At 46.4% G+C, this 11,911-nt stretch overlaps 1 long non-coding RNA gene across 4 annotated transcripts; it reads right to left on the bottom strand.

Annotated features, from left to right (window-relative positions):
* Positions 1 to 294: 294 nt before the first annotated feature.
* On the bottom strand, positions 295 to 11,657 carry LOC136458955 (uncharacterized). Of its 4 annotated transcripts, XR_010760100.1 has the most exons (8): positions 11,518 to 11,657; positions 2,472 to 2,633; positions 2,103 to 2,261; positions 1,928 to 2,018; positions 1,327 to 1,436; positions 1,038 to 1,087; positions 792 to 942; positions 295 to 633 (listed from the first exon to the last, which is right to left on the bottom strand). It is a non-coding gene; the product is annotated as an uncharacterized lncRNA (long non-coding RNA). The 4 variants fall into 4 exon arrangements; XR_010760102.1 differs by lacking the exon at positions 295 to 633 and having other exon boundaries at positions 640 to 942; positions 2,395 to 2,633; XR_010760099.1 differs by lacking the exon at positions 295 to 633 and having other exon boundaries at positions 640 to 942.
* Positions 11,658 to 11,911: the final 254 nt, after the last annotated feature.

Here is an 11,911-nt window from a genome sequence, read left to right as displayed (position 1 = left end):
AAATTTACCTACAGAGCAGTCAACACCGCAAACATGAGATATTTACCTTGCCTAACTCAGTTTTTGAACATCTGTTTATCTTGCCTTGCTGTTCTCATAATGTTATGAGAAAACAAAACTTATAAAGGATCACTTAAAGAAGGTTATGTCAGAGTATGGAAAAGTCCAACATGGAAACATAACTGTGTATGGTATTGATACAACATGGAAACATAATTGTGTATGGTACGGATAGTATCAAATATCAGTATCAATTTTTATGCTTAAAGCATTCAACCCGTATGTGAAAGAAATTTGAAACATGAAGTAGTTCAACAAATAAATACCTAGCAAACCATCATAGACATAGTCTGAACTCTAAACACTGAAGGTCTTCCAGTTTGGAAGAATATTACATCTCTTAAAATTATAGGAATGCAAGTTGTAATATTCTACAGAAAACATTTCCATCTTACGCAAAGTTAAAAGGAAAAAGTGAACATGCGAAATGCATGCTGCTTTGTAGAAACAACTATAGTATTTAGTGGAGTAAATTTCGGGCAGAGAACATATTGTGCCCCTGGTTTGCCTGGATCAACACCTTGCCATCATCCTCCAATAGACTAAACCTCCGCTTGTTATCCATTTGACTGACTGCACACAATAAAACACAAATTTTCTCATCTAACTGAATAGTATATTGCATGTGCTAACGCCACGGTGACATTTTAGGTGACACAAAATAACAACCAAACGCGGTCTAAAATGAGATAGATTCAAGATTCACAGAAACATGAGCAATTCAAACTTACAAGATTATTATATTATTTCATGAAAAATCTCATACGATGTAACAGGAAATCTCATGTGAAATATTTATAGACACCTAATTTTCAGTTTTAATCACTTTCTTGTGGCTTCTGCTCCTTCCCAGGTCAACACCGAGTACTTCAACTTGAACGCCTGCAAGTACACCATAACATGAAAAAAATAGGTGATTAAGATAGGAGCACATAAGAAATTGCTGAAAAAACCATCTAAATCATCCAATCCCCTACCAAATTTCAGGTACCCAGCGCCACACTTGTTGGAGGGCGCCGTACATATGCTACAAAATCTGTGCGTCAAATATATGATATAAGCTTCTAACCAGGATTGTATTTACTCAAATTTCATCAAGATTGAGCTTTTTTGACCAAAATTTTAACAATCAAACCTCATTAAATATACAGAACTTCTCTAAGAGAAATAGTGTGAAAGGAAACAATTAATATGTTTGTGCAACAGTAATGCAGTGAATATGAAAAGAAACCGGGAATGATAATGGATGCATTGCTAGTTCCTTACCTTCCTACAGTGTGTTTCGATGTCTATAAGGATTCTTTCCCCCACAGCTAGTTTTTTTCCATTAAGAACAAGAATGCAAGAGGAGATAGCATCTGCATCTATGGATCTACCTACACAAGAAGGGAAAAATTAACTTGAGCCATGAATAGTTTGAAATTATTAATGGTGCCTCTTGTAGCATTTCCTTTGCATCTCACAATATTGGGCGCATTCAGTTGCACACGTATTATGTATAAGAATATAAAAACTATAGTACGTATAAAAATTATAGTACCTTTGGGTAGCATTGGACGCTACGGCCATGTTAGACGCCACAAAAAAATCTCCAGAAATAGTTCTAATAATAAAAATATAGGTTAATTTTCGGATTATATTGACATGTTGTTTATGAGCATTTGTTTTTTCGTGGAAGTCATCAATGGGGGACGACCACCATTTGGTTTTCTCGTGTAAATCATTTCAGAGCATAAGGGACACCAACCACAAGTACACAACTGCACTTATTAAACTCACAATTTGAAACATATGACGATGGGTTCAGCAACAGAGTAACCAATTCTATTTATGGATTTAAAATAATGACAGCTGGCAAAACAAATACCTGGTCTGTAAATGCGAAAGAGTTCCGTTGTTCCGTTGCAATGGAGGCGACAATGCTCTATCAGTGGTGATCTGCCACTATTTCCTCTTCCCTATGATATATGTGCAGTGATATAGCTCATATGAGAACTTAGCTAAGATACAGTCAATATAATCTATCAATATAATCACACTACCTGAGTTCATTTGAAGATCGAAAAGAACTGGTAAGAGTAGCATCAGATGGAACTGACTGGTGTATGTGTGTTTCTGTTGGGGGAGGAGGACAAGCAAGTCTTACTGGACCCCAGAACATTTAAAATCTGCTCTTCCAAGATTCCATCTTCACCAAGAACCTAAATAAATAAGCAGTTCAAATATAATCGTTAAGGAAAAAATATATAACAGATGATCACAAAGTCAAAGCATTCAAAACTAACAAAGTGAAATAAAGAAAAGAACCATTGAAACTCAAAGACAATTTCCCACCCAACTATTGGCGTTGAGGACTTTTGCCGAGCAAGTGGTGTGCGCTATTGGCTGGTCAAGCAGCCCGCTTTGCTTACCAGTGACTACCATGGCAAAGTCAGATCCTTGTGTGCTTGCAACGGCCCTACAACTTAAATTCACTCCTGCTGGCAGCTCTGACCTACATCACGTTGCTTCATGGTGGCGTCCAGCATGCTGCACCGGCCGCATGGTCACCACCATGGTCCGTGCCGTGGCTGCTGGAAGAGGAAATCTAGGTTCGAGATGTAACACCCCGGCGATCTTATTTAGCACCGCGATTTAGGCCTAAGAAAAATTTCCAGAACGAGTTTCTCGAATTTTAAATATTGAACTTATGTTTTAAATGCCATTTTTAGCAAACTATACTGAGCAAAGTAATTAAATAATGCTTAAAGATTTTGTCTCTGTGGGTTAGGGCGAAGTATGAACTTTTGCGGGAAATAATTACTGGTGGAAGTTAATCGAGTTCAAAACTTAAAAACGAAATAGAAATAAAAATGTGAGTGCCACTGGCCACTCGTCCCACCTGCCTCGCCGGTACGATGGTGTTGTTTTCCCTGCTCTGAATGGTCACCCGAATTACTCGCGTCGCGCCGCGTTGTCCCTGCGTCGATGGGGTTGGCCGAACCCTCACGTTGTTCGCTTGCTCTGCCTCTGATCGTCCTGGCCTGTCGCTGTCTGTCTCTGTGCTGAAGTCAACTTGCTGCTGTTGTCTCTGTGTTCAGCTTCCGATGGGTCCACAGTGCCAACATGTGTACGACATGTACGATCCTCGTGCTGCTGTCCCCTTGCCTCTTCCTTTCAATACCGCAGCACCATTGAGCCTTCAGGCAACAGCAGGCCTGTAATACCCCGGTGTTACGATCTTATTTAGCACCGCGGTTTAGGCCTAGGAAAAATTTCCAGAACGAGTTTCTCGGATTTTAAAATTTAAATATTAAGCTTAGGTTTAAAATGCCATTTTTAGCAAACTATATTGAGCAAAGTAATTAAATAACGCCTAAATATTTTGTCGCTAGGGGTTAGTGCGAAGTATGAACTTTTGCAGGAAATAATTATTGATGGTGTTGGCCGAACCCTCACGTTGTTTGCTTGCTGCTGTCCTGGACGAGCGCAGTAGGCCAGATGCGTTGCTTCCTCGCGTTTGCTCTTCTCTGCCTCCGTTGTCCCGTCGAACTATTAACCATGTCGTGCTGCCTCTGTCCATCTCTGTCCACCTTTGCTTGTTTCATTTTCATCTGCCAAGCTGAGCCAGGCCGGCCTTTCTCTCCCTCTCTTTTTCTCTACTGCAATGAATGCCACTGCCGGCCACGTCGCGCTGTCCTTGCTATCGCCTGAAGCCAGCTCTCGTGAGTGAGGGGGTGTTTGGATCCAGCTACTAAAATTTAGGAGGTGTGTCGGAAGGATGTTGCATGAGGTGTTCGGATACTAATAAAAAAACAAATTACATAATCCGTCAGTACTCCACGAGACGAATTTTTTAAGCCTAATTAATCCGTCATTAGCACATGTTTACTGTAGCAAACCATTGTTAAATCATGGACTAATTAGGCTCAAAAGATTCATCTCGCAAATTAGTCGCAAACTATGTAATTAGTTTCGTAGTTAGTCTATATTTAATACTCTATGCATGTGTCCAAACATTCGATGGGACAACGACTAAAATTTAGGAGGGGCAACCAAACACCCCCTGAGTAGCGTGGAGCTGCATGCATGTGCTCAGAGATAGGCCAGAAAAAGCTAACGTCTCATCCTGCAGGCCTAAGTTTTGTCTGTTGTCTTCCATTTTTTTTAGCACCAGCAGTCATTGCATTTTACAGCAAGCAGCCGAGCACCGCTGCAGCAGACCTGTCCTCCTCTGCCTTTGCTGCCGGCCGGACTGTCTTCGGACTGTGTCTGTGCCGAGCAAGCACCCATTTTGACAGCGCCCGCGTCGCCTTGGTCCACTCCTCGGCCCCCGCGCTGCCCGCGCCTAGTTCCGGTCGTGGCCGCGCTCCTCTTTGCGCCACCCCATCATCCGAGCCCGCGCTGGACTGGGCTGCAGCGCCGTCGTGGCCACGCAGCGTCATCGCCGCCCAAATCCCCTCGTGCGCCCACGTGCGTGACTCCGCCGTGGTCTGGCGGCTTCGTCGTGGCCGTGCATCTCCTCGCACCCAGCAGCAGCAGCGCCGCCGCCCTTTTCCCCGCTCCACTTGCCGCTGCTCTGGTGCCGAACACTGCACGCGAAGGCAAGCCCGTGCCATGTTGCTGCGCCCGGCTCCTGGTCTACTCGCCGACGTCCGCGCCGCCCCCACCTCCGCGCAAGCTCCACGCTGCGCCTGGAGCGCCGTCCGCGCTCGAAGCCCACGTTGCTGCTCCGCCTCCGTGTGCGCCGTTGCCGCCTCGAGCTCCCGCGGCTGCCGTAGCTGAGCGCCAGGCTGACGTGCCCCGTCCGAGCGCCCGCCTCCCGACGAGGACGACGACGAGGAGCATCATGCAGCGAGGCGGCCCGTGGTGTTCGTGTGGGCTGCTTGGCGGCAGGGCTGGGGTACTACTACCCGCTCTCCAAGGGCCGCGCTTTCTTCCACCGATCCACTGACGACGGCGGCCTCGTCATCGACAATCTCTGTGAGTCACCCGTGTCCATGCCTGCTAGCTAGCTACACCGGCCACCCGTGCTGCTGCTAGTTGCTATATCTCCTTCCGCATATACCTATCATCTACATCTGAGAGCGATGTAGCCGTACGTGCTATATGCTAGCTGTTGGCGCAGTGGTGATCAAATTTTCATCAGGGCTAGGACGGAATCAGCTTTGATCTTGTTGGTGGCAACTGATGGTGATGTACACACGCTTAATAGTCGCAAGCAAGCAGTCTTTGTATTTGCTCCAGTCATCCAGAGCGACGTATAGGCTAATATACATATGCTGCATGCACTAAATACAGAGATACATTGAGTTAGTTATCTTTTCTAGTTGGTAACTGAATCTATAGGATATAGTTCTGAACCGCAATGGATTGGGGGATAACTCGAGGGCCTCATCGCATTTATGTCATCGTCGGACCATGTGGGCCGGTTCGCTGGGCTGCGGCCTGCCTGTCGCTGGGCTGGCCTGCCACTGACCGTCCGCCCGCGCCGCTGCCTACGCTTGGCCCGCGCCTGGATGGTGGGCCGTGCCGTGCCTCACTGGGCCGCCTTGTGCCTGGGCCGGTTGTCTGCGCGTCTGGGCCGCCATTCGCGCCGCGCCAGCTGGTCCGTTTGATTACCGCCGGTCTTTCCATTTTTATAAATGCTTTTCTAATATAGGTTTCTAGTTAACTTGCAAAACTGAAATAAAATTGTGTAGGTGTCTAAAAATGGCGAAACCAGTTTTGTTAGTCTCCTAAAATCATGCTCTATCTGTTAGTATATTTTGTTCACAAAGTTTGGCAATATTTTTGGGAGCTATATAATTATTTTAAAATGCTTAATATTGTTCAAAGATGAACTTGTAGGAATTTCCGGGATAAATTGGCAATAGTGTTGACTCTAAAAATTTGACAGTAAACTACTAATATTATTATCTACTCACTGTAATTTTTGTAGCTCAATAATAATTAGTTTGCTAGGTAGATAATGATGCTCTATTTCGAATAACGATTAAATCGATAGAATGGAATAAAGAAACACCTTGGGTTTATATAACTAAAGTAATTGTTGGGAAATAACACCTTATCCGACAAAGTGTATGTGTAGCCTAAGTACGGTCGCCGTGAGAACTAGCCGTTAACTCGAGAGGCGTACGTCATATTTTATGAGTCACGATTGCAGTTGATTAATTACATCCTTGCATTGCATCGCATGCATGTCATATAGGTACGGTGATGGATCAGCGGACCAATCGAAGGATGACTGGGAATCCAAAGATAGTGTAAGGGTATTCTTTCCAGGAGCTGATGCAATGGACTTTCTATCCAGTTGATGGTAGATGATCTGAAGATGCAGATACTAACCTTTTAATATATCTTACCCAGGCAAGCCCCGATGCATAACCCCTACTTTTCTGCAGTTTAAATTATATATGTGCATTAAATATTAAGGAGTTGAATAAAACCCACTTGCATATATATCTTTATCCTATGAGTCTTACTAGTATGACAGGATCATGTAGAATGCTATGCTACAGGACTCTGGTAGAAGTCGAGTGGTTGCCTGTCGCTCGCGAGAGATAGGAAATATATTACTGTATTATTACCACTTGGAAAACATAAATGGTGGAAAGGAAAATGGTGACCGGGCAGGGATATGGTTTGGGTATTGGTGGGTGTAAGAAGTTGTGTTTGCCGTGGATACGGGGCATAGCTTGGTTACACTGTTTTCCCTGTCTGGTCGGTTAAGGACCGTTCGTTGCATGAGACTCTAGGCAGGTCACAGACTTATTATCCCGAGCACATACTTGTGCATGGGCGCTTGGAAGACTTGTTGCTCTCTTGTCGTGGATTTGGCTCTTTTCGGACCGACTGTTAGGGTTTCTTTTTGGTGGAGGAGGTCCTTGCACCGCACTGAGTCCGGGACTCGGGTGCGGGGGCTTGGAGTCCTAGTTTGGACGGGGACCTGGACATCCGGGACAGGAGAGTGATGGGTTGGTCCTGCTTGTGCCTAGGGTACAAGTGGGGCGTGTGTTTTTAGGGTACCCAGCTGGGGGCATTGATTCTCGAATCGCCAAGCGATCTGGTACATCTTGTCTACGGTTTAGCATCGTAGTAAGAACTAAAAGATGGAAGATGGACAAAGGAAATCTGATTGCTTACCACCTGCTTGAAAGTAGCATAGGTGCTTACATAGAATGGTTAGTTAATGAACCAATGCGGCTATTAATAAAAATCAAACATAAGGACGCACGCTTAGTAATGCTTCATGCAAATGCAATACAACCACAAGCCAGATAGCCTTGCATATCCTTGGAGTCTTTTCTTTTCTCCTGTCGGGTAAGTCTTGCTGAGTACAATTAAGTACTCAGGGTTTTATTTCCCCAGTTGTAGGTAACAGGTGGAGGCTAAAGCTGACCTTTGTGTGTGGATTCCTCCTGGTGGGCTCAGCGAGGATTTCCTTTACGCTGCGATCGTAGTTGTTATTTATAACTCTCACCAAATACTTTTATAAATGAAAGTTTAATAATCTATTGTCGTAGTTTATATATCAATACTTCACCATGTCATTAATAGATGTTTATTTCCGCTATAACTCTTATCACATGTTTATATTCCGTTGTTCAATTAAATTGTTTATAACTCTGATAATATGATTTCATTCTGCTGTTATGTTAATAATTATTATACTCTGATGTTGTATTAAAAGTGATGTAAGAAATGGTTCAGAATGATGTAAGCTTTATTCCCTCATTTGTGATCCTAATGGCAAAAATGTGGATTTTCGGGTTCACCCTTGGGGTGTGCCCGATGGAACCGAGTAATTTAGTGTTCTCCCTCAAGTGCTTAGTGTCTAATGGAAGACGAGCACTCCTGTGAGGCATTAGATTAGGCGGTTCTGCCACAAGGCCCCTCTTTCTTTTCCTCGCCTACCACGACGCTTGGCATTTTGGCGTTTGCTCTTGCCTCCGGCCGCTGCCTCTCTCACACTGCGTCTTCCCGGCCACCCCTCTTTCCTCTGCTGGTCCACGCCCACGTCGCCCAGCCGCGCGCGTGCCTCCACCTCGCTCCCAGCGCTGCTCCGCCCGATTCCCCACCGCCGTACGCGCAGCGCGCCCATGCCAAGCTGCTTGTGCCAGTAGCGCCATTCCCCTGCTCGCTCCTCGGCCACCGCGCTGCCATCCCCGCTCCTCCATGAGCACCGACGTCCTCCTCTTCTTCCTCGCGCTGCCTTTTTGTGCCCTCGCACCGCCTGGCTGCCGGCCAGCCATAGCTACTCGCCTTCGCGGCCACTGCTGGTAATGTCGCCCTCCCGTGCGCCATGCCCGCGCGCCCGTGCTCCACCACCGGGCTGCCGTGCCACGTCCGGCCGCGTGCGCCCTGCCATGCCTCATCCGGGACTCGCGTCGCTCCATCATGGCATCCGCTGGGCCGCGCCTGCCGTCGATCTGCCTCCATCGCAAGCGCGCCTGCACTCCCATCGCCGACCACGCATGCGCGTGCGCACGCAAACCTCCATGGCTCTGCCCTGGTCCGCGCTGGCCACGTCCTCAACCCCGCTGTTGCCCGTGTTGCCGTGGCTGGTCCGCTGCCGCCGGGCCACCTTTGCCGGTGCACCGCGCCTTGTCCGCCCGGTGCCGAGGAGTCCACCGCGCTAGTCACCACGCCCCGCAGCGGCACAGCCGCCCTACCAGACGCCCTCGCCGGCCATAGCGACCATTGCAACTCCTCCGCCGGCCAGAGCTCCTCAGCTCCCTTGCTCCTCTGCTCCGTGTCCTCTGTTTTTGAGGATGAGAAGAGGGTAAGAAATCCAAGACGGAAATTTATAGAGGGCCCTTACTGTAAATATGTGACTAGTTTGAATAGTGCTCGTGGATCTCGGTGCGATTAGGGAAAGTGCAAGGGGCTGTTTCACAAAATTGTCATCATCACTGCTGTCTGGGCCACGCACGTGCGAGTTGGGCCATGTCGCGCTGGGCCGCTCGCACCCGTTCCCGTGATGGGCCAAGTGCGCCCCTGTCTGGGCCGCTGCCCACGCCGTCTGCCCGCCTAGGTCGTCCGCGCGCGTTGGGCCGACTGTGCCGCCCGCGCTTGCTGCCGCCGCGCCTAGGCCAGGCGTGCGCGGATTTTCGAGTTGGGCCGAATAGATAGCCGCCGACCCTTTTTGTTATATAGACATTTTCTAATTAAGTCTCGGAAATAAACTGTAAAATCAATATAAATCTGTGTAGTGATCCAAAAATTATGAAACTAATTTTATTAGATTTATAAAATCAAGATCTACCTATTAGTATATTTTGTTCACATAGTTCGATAATATTCTTGGAAGCTATATAATTAATTTAAGGTACTTAATATTGTAAAATATAAACTTGTAGGGATTTCCGTGGTAAATTGGTAATAGCGTTGGATCTAAAATTTCTACAGTAGATCCCTAGCAATATTAGGTGCTCACTGTAATTTTTGTAGCTCTGGAATAATTAGTTTGCTAAAAAGATAATGATGTCCTATTGCGAATAAAGATTAAATTGATAGAATAAAATAAAGAAACGATTTGAGTTTAATAACGCCTTATGCGACAACAGGGATACGTAGACCAGCGTTCGAGCTATCTCGTTAGCTTGTGAGGCGTGATCGGGTTTCTAAGCATATTCGGCTGTCGTTGATTATCTATATCTGTGCATTTGCATCAATGCATATCATATAGGTACGATGACGGAGCAACGGATCAATTGAAGGATGATTGAGAATCCGAAGATAGTGTCATGGTATTCGCTCTAGGAGATGATGCAATGGACTTTCTGTTCAGTTGATAGTGGATGATCTAAAGTTGCAGATACCAACTTTTAATATATCTTACCCAGGCAAGCCCCGGCGCATAACCCCTACTTTTCTACAGTTTAAATTATAATTGCGCATTAAGTTTTAAGGAGTTGAATGAAACCCACTTGCATATATATATCTTTATCCTATGAGTCTTACTAGTATGATAGGATCGTGTAGATTGCTATGCTACAGGTCTCCGGTAGAAGTCAAGTGATTGCCTGTCACTCGCGAGAGATAGGAAATATATTACTGTATTATTACCACTTGGAAAATATAAATGGTGGAAAGGAAAATGGTGACCGGGCAGGGATATGGTTTGGGTATTGGTGGGTGTAAGAAGTTGTGTTTGTCGTGGATACGGGGCATAGCTTGGTTACACCGTCTTTCCCTATCTGTGTCGGTTAAGGACCGGTCGTTGCATAAGCCATCGAGGCAAGTCACAGATTTATTATCCCGAGCACATACTTGTGTATGGGCGCTTGGAAGACTTATTGCTCTCTTGTTATGGGTTCTGGCTCTTTTTGGACCGACTATCAGGGTTTTGTTTTTGGTGGAGGAGGTCCTTGCACCGCACTGAGTCCGGGACTCAGGGGCAAGGGCTTGGAGTCCCAGTTTGGACGCGGACCTAGGACCCCAGGACAGGAGACTGATGGGTTGGTCCTGCTTGTGCCTTGGGTACAAGCGGGGCGTGTGTTTTTGGGGTACCCAGTTGGGGACATTGGTTCACGAATCGCCGCCGAGTCGGTATAGCTTGTCTTATGCCTAGTACCGTAGTAAGAACCAAAGATGAAAGATGGAAAAAGGAAATCTGATTGCTTATCACCTGCTCGAAAGTAGCACAGGTGCTTACATAGAATGGTTAGTAAATGAACCAATGCGGCTATTAATAAAAACCGAATATAAGGACGCACATTTAGTAATGCTTCCTGTAGATGCAATGAACCCACAAGCCAGATAGCCTTGCATATCCTTGGAGTCTTTTCTTTTCTCCTGTCGGATAAGTCTGGCTGAGTATAATTGAGTACTCAGGGTTTTATTCCCCCTGTTGCAGGTGATAGGTGGAGGCTAAAGCTGACTCGTGTGTGTGGATACCTCCTGGTGGGCTCAGCGAGGATTCCTTTACGTTGCGATCGTAGTTGTTATTTACAACTCTCACCAAATGTTTTTATAAATGAAAGTTTATAATCTGTTGTCATAGTTGTTATATATTAATACTTCAACATGTAATGAATAGATATTTATTTCCGCTGTAATCCTGATCACATGTTTACATCCCACTGTCAACTTAAATTGTCATAACTTTGTTAACATGTTTATATTTCGCTGTTACATTAAGTTATTCATAACTCTGATAATATAATTACATTCCGTTGTTATAATAAATAAATATTATACTCTGATGTTGTACTAAAAGTGATGTAAGAAATGGTTAAGAATGATGTAAGCTTTATTCTCTCATTTGTGATCCGAATGGCGAAAATGTGGATTTTCGGGTTCTCCCCTCGGGTGTGCCCGACGGAACCGAGTAATTTAGTGTTCTTCTTTGGGTGCTTAGTGTCTAATGGAAGACAAGCACTCCTGAGAGGCATTAGATTAGGCGGTTCTGCCACACGAGAAAAACTGACGAATGGATTGGAGATTCTTGAGCGGGCGGGTTCAGACACATACCATGGTGGAAGCGGCGAGGACGGCGCGTCGTCCATTGTTTTTCCACCGCCCAGGCCGCGAAGGCCTCCACTGATGCGTCGTCATCACGTCTGCGCTGCCAAGACTCCACGATGACGGCCGCGTCATCAGGAGCCTCCGCCAGGATCCTCCCTGCCGCATCCTGGCCCTTTGAGGTGTCGCGGGAGAATAGAACGATGTGGAGACCATGGGGCGTGAGCCGACGGGCCACCCCGAAGCCTATCCCGCTTCCCAGGGCGTCCAGCTCATCGCGGGCGAGGTGCGTGTAGGAGGAGAGATTCACATCGACGTCGCCTCCAGCTTGCGCGCCACCCATCGCAGCTCCTCCCACCCGGACTCAGTGGACAGAACTCATCTTGGCCGGTGCCTAGGTCGG

The sequence above is a fragment of the Miscanthus floridulus genome, chromosome 6 (assembly GCF_019320115.1).
Source record: "Miscanthus floridulus cultivar M001 chromosome 6, ASM1932011v1, whole genome shotgun sequence".
Classification (NCBI taxonomy): Eukaryota; Viridiplantae; Streptophyta; class Magnoliopsida; order Poales; family Poaceae; genus Miscanthus; species Miscanthus floridulus.
The sequence above is the reverse complement of the archived record's forward strand: the minus strand, read 5'-3'. Positions and strand labels throughout refer to the sequence as shown.